This window comes from Elephas maximus, chromosome 15 (assembly GCF_024166365.1).
Source record: "Elephas maximus indicus isolate mEleMax1 chromosome 15, mEleMax1 primary haplotype, whole genome shotgun sequence".
Lineage (NCBI taxonomy): Eukaryota > Metazoa > Chordata > Mammalia > Proboscidea > Elephantidae > Elephas > Elephas maximus.
The window spans coordinates 60044127-60057500 of NC_064833.1; positions in this window are offsets into that span (position 1 = coordinate 60044127).

Below are 13374 nucleotides of genomic sequence, written 5' to 3' on the forward strand. Positions count from 1 at the left end.
AGAAGTTTTTGTTTGAACACATGTTTTTATATCTGGGAGTGGAATTGATGGGGCATATGATAATCCCATGTGTAACTTTTTGAGGACCTGCCGAACCGTTTTCCAAGGCAACTGTACTTCTGATAGAATTTGTAGATCAATATTGGGGCACTATTTCCTTATCTGTAAAATCATGAGAATTCATTAGAAATCAGTGACAGCGGCATAATTCTATGATTTTTTTTCTAGTTATCTTCTTGGTGTTACTGCAAAATTGCCATGATTTAAGGAAATTAGAAGGACAATAAAGAGTAGTAAACTTTTTAACAACAGTATATTTTATACTCCATGAGAGGTAAAAGAACATTTTTGGAAATTTAACTTAAAAACATCAAAAAGTACAGCCTATATACTTTATGTGAAGTTATCATATGTCTTCTTCTGTATACTCAGGTTTTTTTTTTTTTTATTATTATTTGCATTGCCAAGTGACGTTCTTGGGCAAAAATCCAGCAATTAAAGGAACTAATATACTTTTAAAAACACCTGTTTGCTAAAGTTTTATGTTCCAAATACCTTTGCAACTATCAAATACATGTGCTGGACTCTGGAATACCATTTTGTGGTAAATGTTATTTTTGAATAAAGACAATACATGTACCAGAATAGAACACATGGATATGGGAACTGAGAGTGTATCACTGACTTGATTTAAAATAGCCCATTTTTGGTAGTTCTGAGCAACTCAGAAGTATGTCAAAGGACAAGGGAAAAAAGCTATCTAGAAAGAAATGAGGACAATGTCCTTGGGTCTATTTGTGAGGAAGCAAGAATTACATTTGCAGAGCTTGGCGAAGCAAATAAGGGCAAAGAGCAAGAGCTGGAATAAATGCTTACAAGTTTTAGAGCAATCAAAAAGCAATTCCCCAGAGAGACTGAATGAAGGAAAATTTCAGGCTGGCATAATTGGGAATGTTTAGGCTCATAATCTTGTCTGTTAATGTTATTGAGAGGGTGAGGATTCCTGCCTTTGACTAAACCAGGAAAGGGAAAGAAACACATTTTATAAAACTCGAACACATTATGGCAGAGCAAAAGAAAAAATACTTCACATTAGATATTTTCCCTAAGCCAGAGCTCCTTTCTTTGGGGATTTAAGAAATAAATAATTTAGAAATTTCTAAGGAATATAAGTATATTACAGGGAGTACCTTGGAGCAACAGCACAAATATATAGAGCTAAAAATGTGGAGTTTAACTCTGATGATTATTTGACAAAGCACAGGCTTCGATGTGCAAATGAATTTACAACCTCCACAAAATTTTTACCAAAACATTAAATGATTCCTTCAGGAGGAAACAGGAGATAAAGGGAATCCTTTAAAAATCTATTCATGTCAAAGTAACATGTGATTCTTCACACACATAAAATAAATAAAAAATTCACACACATACGCAGTGGCTAATCTACTCCGAAATAATCAAGGAGGTCAATTTAATTGTATTAGATTAAGCTGTTGCTAACTGGATTTTTTGTTTTTGTTTTAACTGGATTTTTATTTACCAATATTTTTAACACCAGCAGCAATTTTTAACGGAGATGTTCAAAGGCGTTTTTCAGCATTTGTGTTCCTTGATAGGCCTTTGAAGAAAGGCTCATGTCTTTATGTAGGCAAAACAAATTATTCTTGGTAGAATTCTTTGCTCTGTGCAGTACTAATGATCATGAGGCAGCTTCATGGTGTATGCAACCATGGAGAGGTTTCATGAAAAAGAAAAAATGGTCCCAATGGTGCACTCTTAGGCAAGGAAACCGTAATGTTAGGAAACACAACTGAGAGATTCCTGATTTTGAATTTCGATTTTATGCTAGATTTTTCTCTTTATTTCCAGGTTAAAGGAGCTTCTGTACTATTTAAACGCAGGTTTGATAATCATTATATATACTTATTGCAGATTTGCACTTAGTTGAATTAGTCTACCAAGTTTCCTGACTAATAAACTCCTTCATGCAGCACAGTCTTTAGCATGTGTAAGGCACTCTCTAATACTGATGATATATAAACACTTAAGAGTACAAGCATTCTAAGCAAAGTAGAATAACAGTAAGTCTTTTCATAACACAATATATCATAATAGATCAAACCTATTTTCTACACTAACAAATGAAGAAAATTACCTCTATCTGTAAATTCTGAACTATCCACAAGAAGGCACAAAGGAGAAAATCACACTTTGTAAGGTTTTGACTGGTCTTGAGAGAGTAGTTATAACCAAAGTATAACCAAAACCAAGCCCCCTGCTGTTGAGTCGATTCCGACTCATAGCAACCCTATAGGACAGAGTAGAACTGCCCATAGAGTTTCCAAGGAGCGCCTGGTGGATTTGAACTGCCAACCTCTTGGTTAGCAGCCTTAGGACTTAGCCACTACGCCACCAGGGAAACCAAAGTATAGAAACCAAAAACCAATCCTGTTACCGTCAAGATGATTCCAATTCATAGTAACCCTATAAGATGGAGTAGAACTGCCCCATGTGGTTTCCAAGGAGCAGCTGGTGGATTTGAACTCCCTGCCTTTTTGTTAGCAGCTGAACTCTTAACCACTCCCTGACCAAAGTATAGTCAATGTAATTTTCATGACTAATTATTTAGAAAGTAGATAAAATATGCATTGAAGTATTGTACTGGAAATGTACACTCTACCTTTTTCTGGCTAGAAATTGAAGAGGTCCAACCATTTCCCCTAAGCCTTCTCAAAAGAAGCTGCTTCAAACTCTTCACTACCATGCTTTTTTTTTTGGCAGAAGTCTATGAATGCTAATATTTGGAGATAATGCTACTTATTTCCTCATTCAACTTATTCACCTTGCCTAAGGTGGGCCCTTGATGATCTGGGTTAGACAGTCAGATATTCAGCCTGTCATCACCCATGTGTTGAGCGACTAGTAACTGCTAAGAACCAGGAATGGTGAAGGGTTCTGGCTCTTTTCTCCAGCACTTGAGTGTGTACCTTTTATTACCTACTTACTTTATGCCATTTTGACTATTTCAAATGACAAATCCCACTGAAAACAAGTCGCATTTTAAGTTAGTTCCATTGAGAGGAAATAGGTACTCTCATTCAGGATTGGTGGGGGTTTAGAAAGAATCGCCTCTCTAGAGGTCAATTCAGCAATGTAAATCTTTGTTTAAAATATATGTATTCATTGGCTTTTCAATCCTACCTCTAGGCATTTTACCCACAGAAATATTTACACAAGTAGACAAAGATATATATGTGCAAGAATGTTTACTTAAATATCATTTGTAACAATGAAAAACTAGGAATTAACTTCCCAACAGTGGAGGTATTGGTTAAAATATGGCACATATACAAATAAAATACTTGGCAGTAATTAAGAAAAAGGAGAGAGAGAGAGACATGTTTATATTACTGACATGAAAAGACATGCTAAGTGAAGACTGAAAAAGAAAGTTATGGAAGAGTAGGTATGTATTACATGTACATACTTGACATATCATCCAATGTTTTCAATAAAAATTTATATTAATATTACATATGTATGTTTGTATATGCATTTGAATTGTGGTGTTGGTGAAGAATATTGAATATACCACGAACTGCAAAAAAACAAATTTGTCTTGGAGAAAGTACAACCAGAATGCTCCTTAGAAGCAAGGATAGCGAGACTACATCTCACATACTTTGGACATGTTAGAAGGAGGAACCAGTCCCTGGAGAAGGACATCATGCTTGGTAAAGTACAGGGTCTGTGAAAAAGAGGAAGATCCTCAATGAGATGGATTGACACAGTGGCTACAACAATGGGCTGAAGCTTAACAACAATTGTGAGGATGGTGCAGGACTGGGCAGCGTTTCATTCTGTTGTACACTACGAGTTGGAACCGACTCGATGGCACCTAACAATAACAACATATGCATAGAAGGAACCCTGGTGGTGCAGTGGTTAAGAGCTCAGCTGCTAACCAAAAGGTCAACAGTTCGAATCCACCAGCTGCTCTTTGCAGTTCTGCTCTATCCTATGGGGTCATTGTGAGTCAGAATCAACTCCTCAGGAACAGGTTTTTGGTTATATGCATAGAAAATAGACTCAAAGGATATTCATGGAATCATTAAAATGATGATCTCTGGAGAGTGAAATGATCACTTTCTTCTTTGTATCTATATCATTTGAGTTTTGGTATCGAGCATGTATTATTCTACCCCATGTGTCTGTCAGTTTGTTGTACTGTGGGGGCTTGCATTTTGCTGTGATGCTGGAAGCTATGCCACTGGTATTCAAATACCAGCAGGGTCACCCGTGGTGGTCAGGTTTCAGCTGAGCTTCCAGACTAAGACAGGCTAGGAAGAAGGACCTGGCAGCCTACTTCTGAAAAGATTTAGCCAGTGAAAGCCTTATGAATAGCGGTGGAACATTGATAGAGTGCCTGAAGATGAGCCCCTCAAGTTGCAAGACACTCAAAAGATGCAAGACACTCAAAAGATGCAAGACACGATTTTGGTAATGGCGCAGGACCGGGCACTGTTTTGTGCTGTTGTACATAGGGTCGCTATGAGTCAGAGCTGACTTGATGGCACCTAACAACAATAGCATATACTAAAAAAAAAAAAAAAAAACTTAAAAATATTCCCACTGGGGGAGGAAATATTTTCACAGTGAGAGGAAGAGAGGATTAATCTGGCCTTTTCTAGACCAAAGAAATTCTTGTTCTGAGTCATGGATGTCAAGAAAATTCATTTTGAATTTGACGAATTTCTATAATTGAGATTGGTCTCAAAGACAAAAATTGCACTCAAAAAGCTTTGCTGGGAAAAAACTCAACATTTTGAAAGTTCTTAGATGAAAGATGACTCTGAATAAGGCTAATTTGTATCAAAGAAAATTTTTCAATTATTCTCAGCCTGGGACTCACACTCCCAAGTATATAGTGGTCTGGATTGTCTTCTGGGACTGTATCATTGTTATCATTACTACTACCCATAAAAAAAACCCATTGCCATTGAGTCGATTCCGACTCATAGAGACCCTATAGGTCAGAGTAGAACTGCCCCATAGAGTTTCCAAGGAGTGCCTGGTTAGCAGCCGTAGCACTTAACCACTACACCAGCAGGGTTTCCTTACTACTACTACTACTAGCAGCCACATATTGAGAGAAGTGTATGCTAGGTAACCATATGTAAGTACATGCTAGGCAACATGCAAAATACTTGACATTCAAGATTCATAATTAAACAGTAACCATGAAATCTAGTTTTCCAATTTTATAGACGAGAAAGCCAAGTGTCACAGAAATTTATTAGCTTGTCAAAGGTCACAAGCTGGTGAATAATGGACACAGATTTTCAACACGTCTTTTAACTTCAGAGTTTGTGGATCTTTCTATTACCCAATTTATAAGGCAACCTACGAAAATGTCACAGATACCTTGGTGTTCACTAAATAAAAATTTTAGCATAATGACAAAATTATTAAGAACGACGGTATCTTTACTGTGTAGCCTGACCGTCAGAGAATTTTGTAGCAGGCATAGTAATCATACCCAGATTTGGAGGAATGCACATTTCACCCAGTACGGAAGGATTTTCGTCAAGAGGGAAGTTAACACCCAGATGGCAAATAGAGTTCACAGATGTCTGACATTTGTACTTTCCTTACTAGATCAGAGTTCACGGGGTGGGGGTGGGGGAGGTTTCACAGCAACAGTGCCTCCCAGAAAAAATACTCAGTGTTCCCTTGTAATGGAAGTTGTTCCTGTCTCAAACTGCTCATGTTCTGTGTCTTTATTTACATCAAATCACCGTTTGTGCCTATTGTGGCATCTGCTGCTATCTGGAACGTTCACTTTAGCACACGGCTCTCACTTTCTCTGCAACCTCAGGGTACCCGTGTATTTATCCTAACTATGCCCTCTCTCTTTCCCTTCCTCCCTCTTTGCTTTTATCCTTTTCTCCTTCTGCTTTTTCTATTCCTCCTCCTCTCTGAACTTTCTTCTTCTTTTTTCTTCTCTCGCAAACATTATTTTTAAGTGCCTACTATGAACTAAAAGCTGCCTACTACTTGCCAGAAATGCTCAAAATGCATAGCCCCTCCACTGAACAGTTCAGACTAGAGGTCAGAAAGATAATCGTATATTGCGGGATCTTAGAAGAGGGATGCCTGATACTACCTATTTCCTCTATTTCTTCAGAAAGAGATGTCTATCCAGTTCCTATTTTCTTGAGTCAAAAATAAAAAAACACAGATTCTGAAGGTCCTCTCTCATTTTTAAATATTGTGAACTGTATCAGGCATTTTCGAACCTTAAAATGTTTGAACGTTTCTTTAGGCCATATATCCATACAAAATAAGATTGTCAGTTGGTATAAAGTTTCTGAAGAGAAATGTAGCAGTGAATTTTTAAAGGCTTCAAATATCTAGTCATTTGACCCAAGGTTTCCAAGAATGTGTCTTAAGGAAGTCATCAGAAACATGTCATTATACCTGTGTAATGATAGTCATTGATGTGTTGTCTATCATAGCGAAAAAACTGGAAGCTACCAAATGGCTTACTGTTGTAGGTTACTTATATTACAATACAGCATTCAATGGAATACATTAGGGCCATTAAAAATGATATGGAAGGAATATAATTATTGACTCAGAATGATGTTCATAGTCTAAAGTTGTATCCCCACTACCTAGAAGAGCGCTTGATGCATAGTAGATGGTCAACAAATTTTGTAAATATTCTGTGAAGTAAGAAAGTCAGTTTCAAAGTACTGTAGAATATCACGCCATTTAAGAGATACTGCAGTGAAACCTGTGACAGCTGGAACTCGATGGAACTGTCTTGTTTTTCCGGGTCTCGTGAGTTTCCTGCCTTTGACAGGATGCAGTCTTACCACTTTTCCATCCCTCATTTTTAGTGGAAAATATTTCAGTTTTCCTTCTCTGCCAGATTTCCGCCTTACACAGGTTCTGGCTTTCACAGATTTTACTATGCAATTACATGTACAAAAATGCCTGGAGGATACCTATCAAAATGTTCTCAGGTAATCTCTGAATGGTGGTATTTATGAGTAGTTTTTATTTCCAAATCTTTCCACCAGTCCCCAACTCCCATCCTAATCCATTTTCCATACCTCGGTCAGAATAATTTTGGAAAAACTAGACTCTGACCATGTTAACTACCCTGATTAAAATTCCTCAGGAATTCCATATGGCTCTGAGGATAAGTCCAAAAAGGTCAACCTGGCTTGTGAGGCCCTGCATACCCTGACCTCTGCCTAATTCTCAATCATCCCCCCATACTCCATACTCTAGCCACTCTGAACACCTCTCCATTTTGTATAAGATACAGGCTCCCTCTTGGCTCCCTAGGCCTCCACACTAGCTGTTCCCTCTCCTCTCACACACAGCTTTCCCCGGTCCAGCTCTAACCCATCCTTCAGTCTTAATTTGGATTCCTTAATCTGGTTAGGTTCTTTTCTCAACACCTCTCCACTCTGATCAAGGCTGCATAAAGCACCTTATTCCCATGGTATTCTGTGATTCTTTACTTTTAATCATTATGACCCCATACTATTACTTGCTTGTCTCTACCTGCTTCCCCCAACAGCTGATCATTTGCCCTTTCCCATCCTGTTTTAGTCATTCCTGTGCTACAACATCAAGTGGAGTGACTGGGACTTTTCCTTTAGCTTCATCTCTGTAATTTAAGTTACACAATATATGTGCAATTTTAAAAACATCTAAAAGGTAAGTGAGCTGGAATTGGTGAAGACGAAGGTACAAATAACAGTTTGGAAGAGGCACAGAGTGCTCATTCCTTGCGGATTGAAAAGAGCACACCAAAGCAGCAGTTTACATCCTACTACAATTTTAGGGGCCAGGCTGGTCCTTCTGCCTGAAGATATAGTCTCCACACACCTGAAATTTTTCCCTAGACTCTGTCATAAATAATTTTTGGAGGTTAATCAGGATCTCCTTTTAACACGCAAATGTTTCTAGTAGCATTACGATGCTAGCTGCTATTTATGCCTTAATGTGATCTAAATTAATTTGACTGATTTCCTCACAATTCAATAAAAGGCTGTAAAGAACTACCATGTGTCAATCATAATACTAACCAAGGCTATATAAGGACCAATAACACACAATCCCCACATGTGAAGAGCTTTTGTTGCTAAGAATTAGAAGGGGAAGAACCTAATGTTAGGTGAACACAAGAAGAGAACAAACTTGGGTGTGTGTGTTGTGTTCATGTGTTTCTGTCTGTCCTCCAAGACATTTTCTTGGTGATGTCTTCTGGTATCACAGCTGGTTCCTTTGTCTAACCCTTTTCTGGTTTTCCTAGTTGATTTTTTTCCTTTTGCCCACAGTCAATTCTTCATAATGATGCTTGCTTTACTAAGTAAAGATGAAGCTGAACACTCTTTTCGTTCAGAAAGACCTTTTCCAACTCTTTTGTTGGTTCCTACTTGCACCTACTCAACTATATGTGAAGAGTTCCGTTTATGAGTAAAAGAACAAGTAAAGGAGTTATGCAACAGGCTTCAAGGCACAACGCAAGTCTGTAATTAGCCTACTGGCTTCACCTTTTTTTCCAAAACTGTTGCCATTTTGAAGTCAAAGAGTCAATGATCAGTCACTGTGAACATACGTGCAATGAATTATACACACACGAATACAGGGTTACCTTTACTTTGCCTCTTAAGCCTGGGATAGGAAACGTAAAACAATTATCATACTAATTGTTCCCACTAATCTGTGGGGCCAAGAACCGAGTAAAATTTACAAATGCCTAAATTTCCATTCAGGGTCTCATCTTAAAACTCCACCAAAAGGCCAAAACATTGGTAAAAATAATGCATTAATAAAAGAACTTTACTTCAAATAAAAGGTGAGCCTCTTCAAGAGCCCTGAGCTAACCCACTTCACACATGCTATGAAAACATGCCCTCTTGTCATGGCTTTGTCTCTGCTCCTTATTATTTGGAGATTGGATATGTTTCCTCTTCAACTTAAAAATTGTCAGAAAACATTTCAATTTCCTTTTTCTCAAAAGAAACAAACACGGGCAAAGGTCAGAGGGATGCATTCCATGGAAGCCATCCATAGTGGAGCAAAGTGCAAAGCAAACCACTGGCACATGACAGGGCCTGTCCCCAGTCAGTGCTGAGAGTCTGGGACCACATTCCCCAATCTCCACATCACCCAAGTAAAGTGAAGGTTTTAGTCAACAAGGCCCACTCCCCATGGCTCTGCCGTGTGTATTTGTATGCTCTATTTGAATATTTGTGACTAGAAGCTACAGTATTAGACGGCGTGAACCTTGTTTCTAGTACCAGCCTCCTCCAAAAAGGAAGGCTCTTAGTATATCCTTTGTCTTAGTTTCTTAATGCTGCTATCACAGAAATACAGCAAGTGGGTGGCTTTAACAAACAGAAATTTATTTTCTTACAGTTGAGAAGGCTAAAAGTCGGAATTCAGGGTGTCAGCTCTATAGGAAGGCTGTCTCTGCCCACACTGGGGAAAACCCTCAGTCTCTGTCAGCTTCTCTTCCTTGGTTCCTTGGTGAGCTCCACATGGCATCAGTCTTTCTCCATTTGTGCTTCTTTGCTTCTGTGCCTAATCTGCTCTTTTTATATCTCAAAATGATTGGTTTAAAACATGATCTACACTGATACGGCCTCATTAACATGACAAAGAAAACCTTAATCCCACATGAGATTACATCTACGTGTATTAAAAAAAAAAAAAATGCTGTGGAGTCAATTCCAACTCATAACCACCCTGTAGGACAGAGTAGAACTGCCCCGTTGGGTTTTCAAGGAGCGCCTGGTGAATTTGAACTGCCAAACTTTTGGTTAGCAGCCTAGCTTTGAACCACTGCACCATTTACACACAGTTTTGGGGGGACATAATTCAACGATAACACCATTCTATATCATTTTTCAAATTCTTCCTCTGCTTTTCCATTGTCTCACTGCCCTTACCCTTGCTCAGTCCCTCACCATCTCTGAATTCTTGCCTTGGAACTGATTTCCATTTGCCCACTCTGTCCATTATAATTCCTCCTGCCTAGCATCACTATGGTCATCTTTTTAAGATGTGAGTCTGTGGCTTTCTTGATTTAAAACTCATACACAAGGATTAAGCAAGGTTATGTAGCCTATACCATATCTCATTCCTTCTATTAATTATTCCATTAATCCAACAAATATTTAATGAATGAGCAAGGTGCTGGGGAACTTCAAGTCATGGAGGGGATAAAGTTCAAGATGGGGGAAGGAAAAATAAGAATGAGTGAGATTCAGAATGGGGTGAATTTCTTGCACACATTATATGCTAATAAAAGATGCAAAAAGTGTAAAAATATCAGGAGAGCAGCAACTGCCTCTTATGCAAAAAAAAACGCTCATATCAAGATGACTATCAAAGCAAAATACAATGAGGTTTTATATTTTACATTAGTCTCAGACTGGTAGCTAGGATGAGAATTTGAATCATTACAGAGAGGCAGAAATCATTCCCTCACAGCACCCAGCCAAGTGTCATAGACGTAGTAACCAGTTACTTTAACTCATGGCCACCCTATGCATAACAAAGTAGAACTGGACTCACAGAGTTTTTTTTTTTTTTTTTTAAATGCGTCGGGTTTTCAATGGCTGATTTTTTGGAAGCAGATAGCCAGGACTTTTTTCCCACACTTCTCTGAGTGAACTGGAACCTCCAACTTTTCAGTGAGCAGGTGAGCCCATAAAACTTTTGTACCACTCAGGAATTCCTTGGACATAGTAGGCTTGCAAAAAAGATTTTGTGAAAATTATTTGCCAGAGTGGACTGTACACAATGACACTATGTTTGCAAATGTGAATAGTGTAATTTCTATTCGTCTTCAAGAAAAGATGACCGCTAAGGTTTTTGTAAATCATCATTAGCTGTTATTGAATTTTCTTGTGTGTGATTCTCCTTATTTTGCACTGCATTATTTGCACAGCAGTCCATCAACATTGTCCTGAAAGATGATAATTTGATGAGGTAACTTTTCGTCTTATCCATGTCAGCAAGACTCCCATCTTAGGGACTGAAGCAAAGAGTTTTTGGAGGAACTAAGCTGTTAACTTTTAGCCCTGGTTATAGTGCAGAAATACACGCATAAAATATGAGGCTTGAGCCATTGCATTCAATTTCTGGACAGTTTATTGTCCAGGGAGAACTCTCTACCTATTTGAGACACAACTTAGTGGACTTGCACGTAGGAAGAATATTAGCATTCCACAGGACAGCCAATGCATGTAGAACACAAATCGAGCTGCTCTTAACAACAACATTCCTTCAGGTAAGTAACTCTGCCAAGCTTATTTTGTTATTTTACACAAGTGATAACGTGAAATTCCTTCATGTGTGCTCAACTACCCTCTCACATCTTAATGCTTTCATTAATACTTGAGTTACCAAGACCCTTAAATTACTATTATTGTTATTAATATTAAATCATTAAAGGAGCTAGTGGTTGTGTCTAAAATCTCAAAATACGCCGATTCTCCAGTGATGATCAGGCATTCAATATGTGCATGTATGAACCTGATGCTACTGGCCCACAGAAATATTCTTGAAGTATTTTTGTAGGAGTATGGGTGGACTCTCTCTCACTAACCTACCTAATTAGAGTTTTCTTAATGCATTTTTTTTCATTCATGACATTTATTGAACATTTAATTACTTGGCATCCATCAGTGAACACATCTAGACAGAAGCCATTGCCTCAATGGAACTTGAATTCTGCCCACCAGGACCAAATATCTTTACATTTGTGATGGTTTACAGATACTGTGGGTGGCCATGTTTGGGGACTCTACTAAACAGAAACCGAACCAGCAACCCCTGCTATTGCCTCTGCCTGAAGCCCTCTGTTCCCTTGTCTTCCTGTGGCTGTCTTCTCAACATTCAGATGTCAGCTCAAGTGTCCTCCTCCTTTGACTAACCTTCCTGGTCCTCCCCATCTAATGCTGCCTACCCTCACAGTAGTCATTAAGTCAGATTACCTTGTTCAGCTCTCTCTGAAAGACATTACTACCTGTAATTAGTTTATTTGTGTCCTTATATATTATCTTCTTCATCACTAGAATGTAAGCTCCATGAGAGCAAGCAAGTCCCTGGTATGGCTCCTCACTGCTGACTCTTCAATGGCTAGCACAATGCCTGACACACATGTTGAATAAAAAGATAAACCTTGCTGTCACTATGATGCTCTAAAACAGCGCTGTGTAACAGAAATATAATGGAAGCCACATATGTAATCTAAAAAATTTTAGTAGACACGTTACAAAGTAAAACAGGTTAAATTAATTTTAGTAATATAGTGTACTTAACCCTATATGTATATATATAGTATCTTCATTTGAACATACAAGCACTGTAAAAAATTCAATAAGATATTGTACTTACTTTTTTTCATATTATCTTCAAAATCTGGTGTGTAGCTTACACTTAACATCACATCACAATTCAGACTCTAAATTTCCTTTTGAAAGATTTGACCTATATTTAAATTTCACAAAATTTGCTGTAGAAAAAAGTAGATTCACATACCCAAGTTCTTCCGGACATATTTCAAAACTTTTCCGGTAACTGAATCCAGGGTTGTTTTTAAATTTTAATAAAAATTAAGTAAAATTAAAAATTCAGTTTCTCAGTCATGCCAGCCACATTTCAAATGTTTATGAGCCACACGCGACCAAATAATATGCTTAATTTCAGTACATGGGTCCGTAATCATTATTTGAAAATTGGCCCAAAGCAATTTAGTACTAAAAATAAAGCATCAATAAATATTTTACAAAGTGGACCAGTTATAATTTAGAACATTCTCAAAGTTATCCCTGTATTAAGACCATCATTTTTATTCACTTGCCATGTGAAAGAGTATATTCAATGGGAATGAGAAGAATTTCTAATAACAAGTCTGCCAGGAATTGTACATAATCCATATGTGTGTATCTATGCAACAGTCCCAGGGGGTGGACATTATTCCTGGGCCATTAACAAACGTGACAATTAAAAGTTACTATTGTAGCCCAACTTTATTAACCCCTTGTAGCCACTTGCTTGCCTTCAAACATCCTGTCCTTTACATAATGCCCTGCTCCAGACATTTCTGGGAAGCTTCTGGGGTATTTAGATAGATCTGCAAATCAATCATGTCCACGGCCGTTGCTGTCCAGTGGCTATACAGAGTAGTGATTCATCACCCTGCAAAATTTTAGTTTTATGCTCGTGGGAGTTTGTCCCACATAAGAACAGTGTCCATCACATATATCCTTCTGAGATGGAGGGTGGGGGTTGGAAACCATGATTACTTTCGAAAAGCAGTCTCATAGGCTAGTC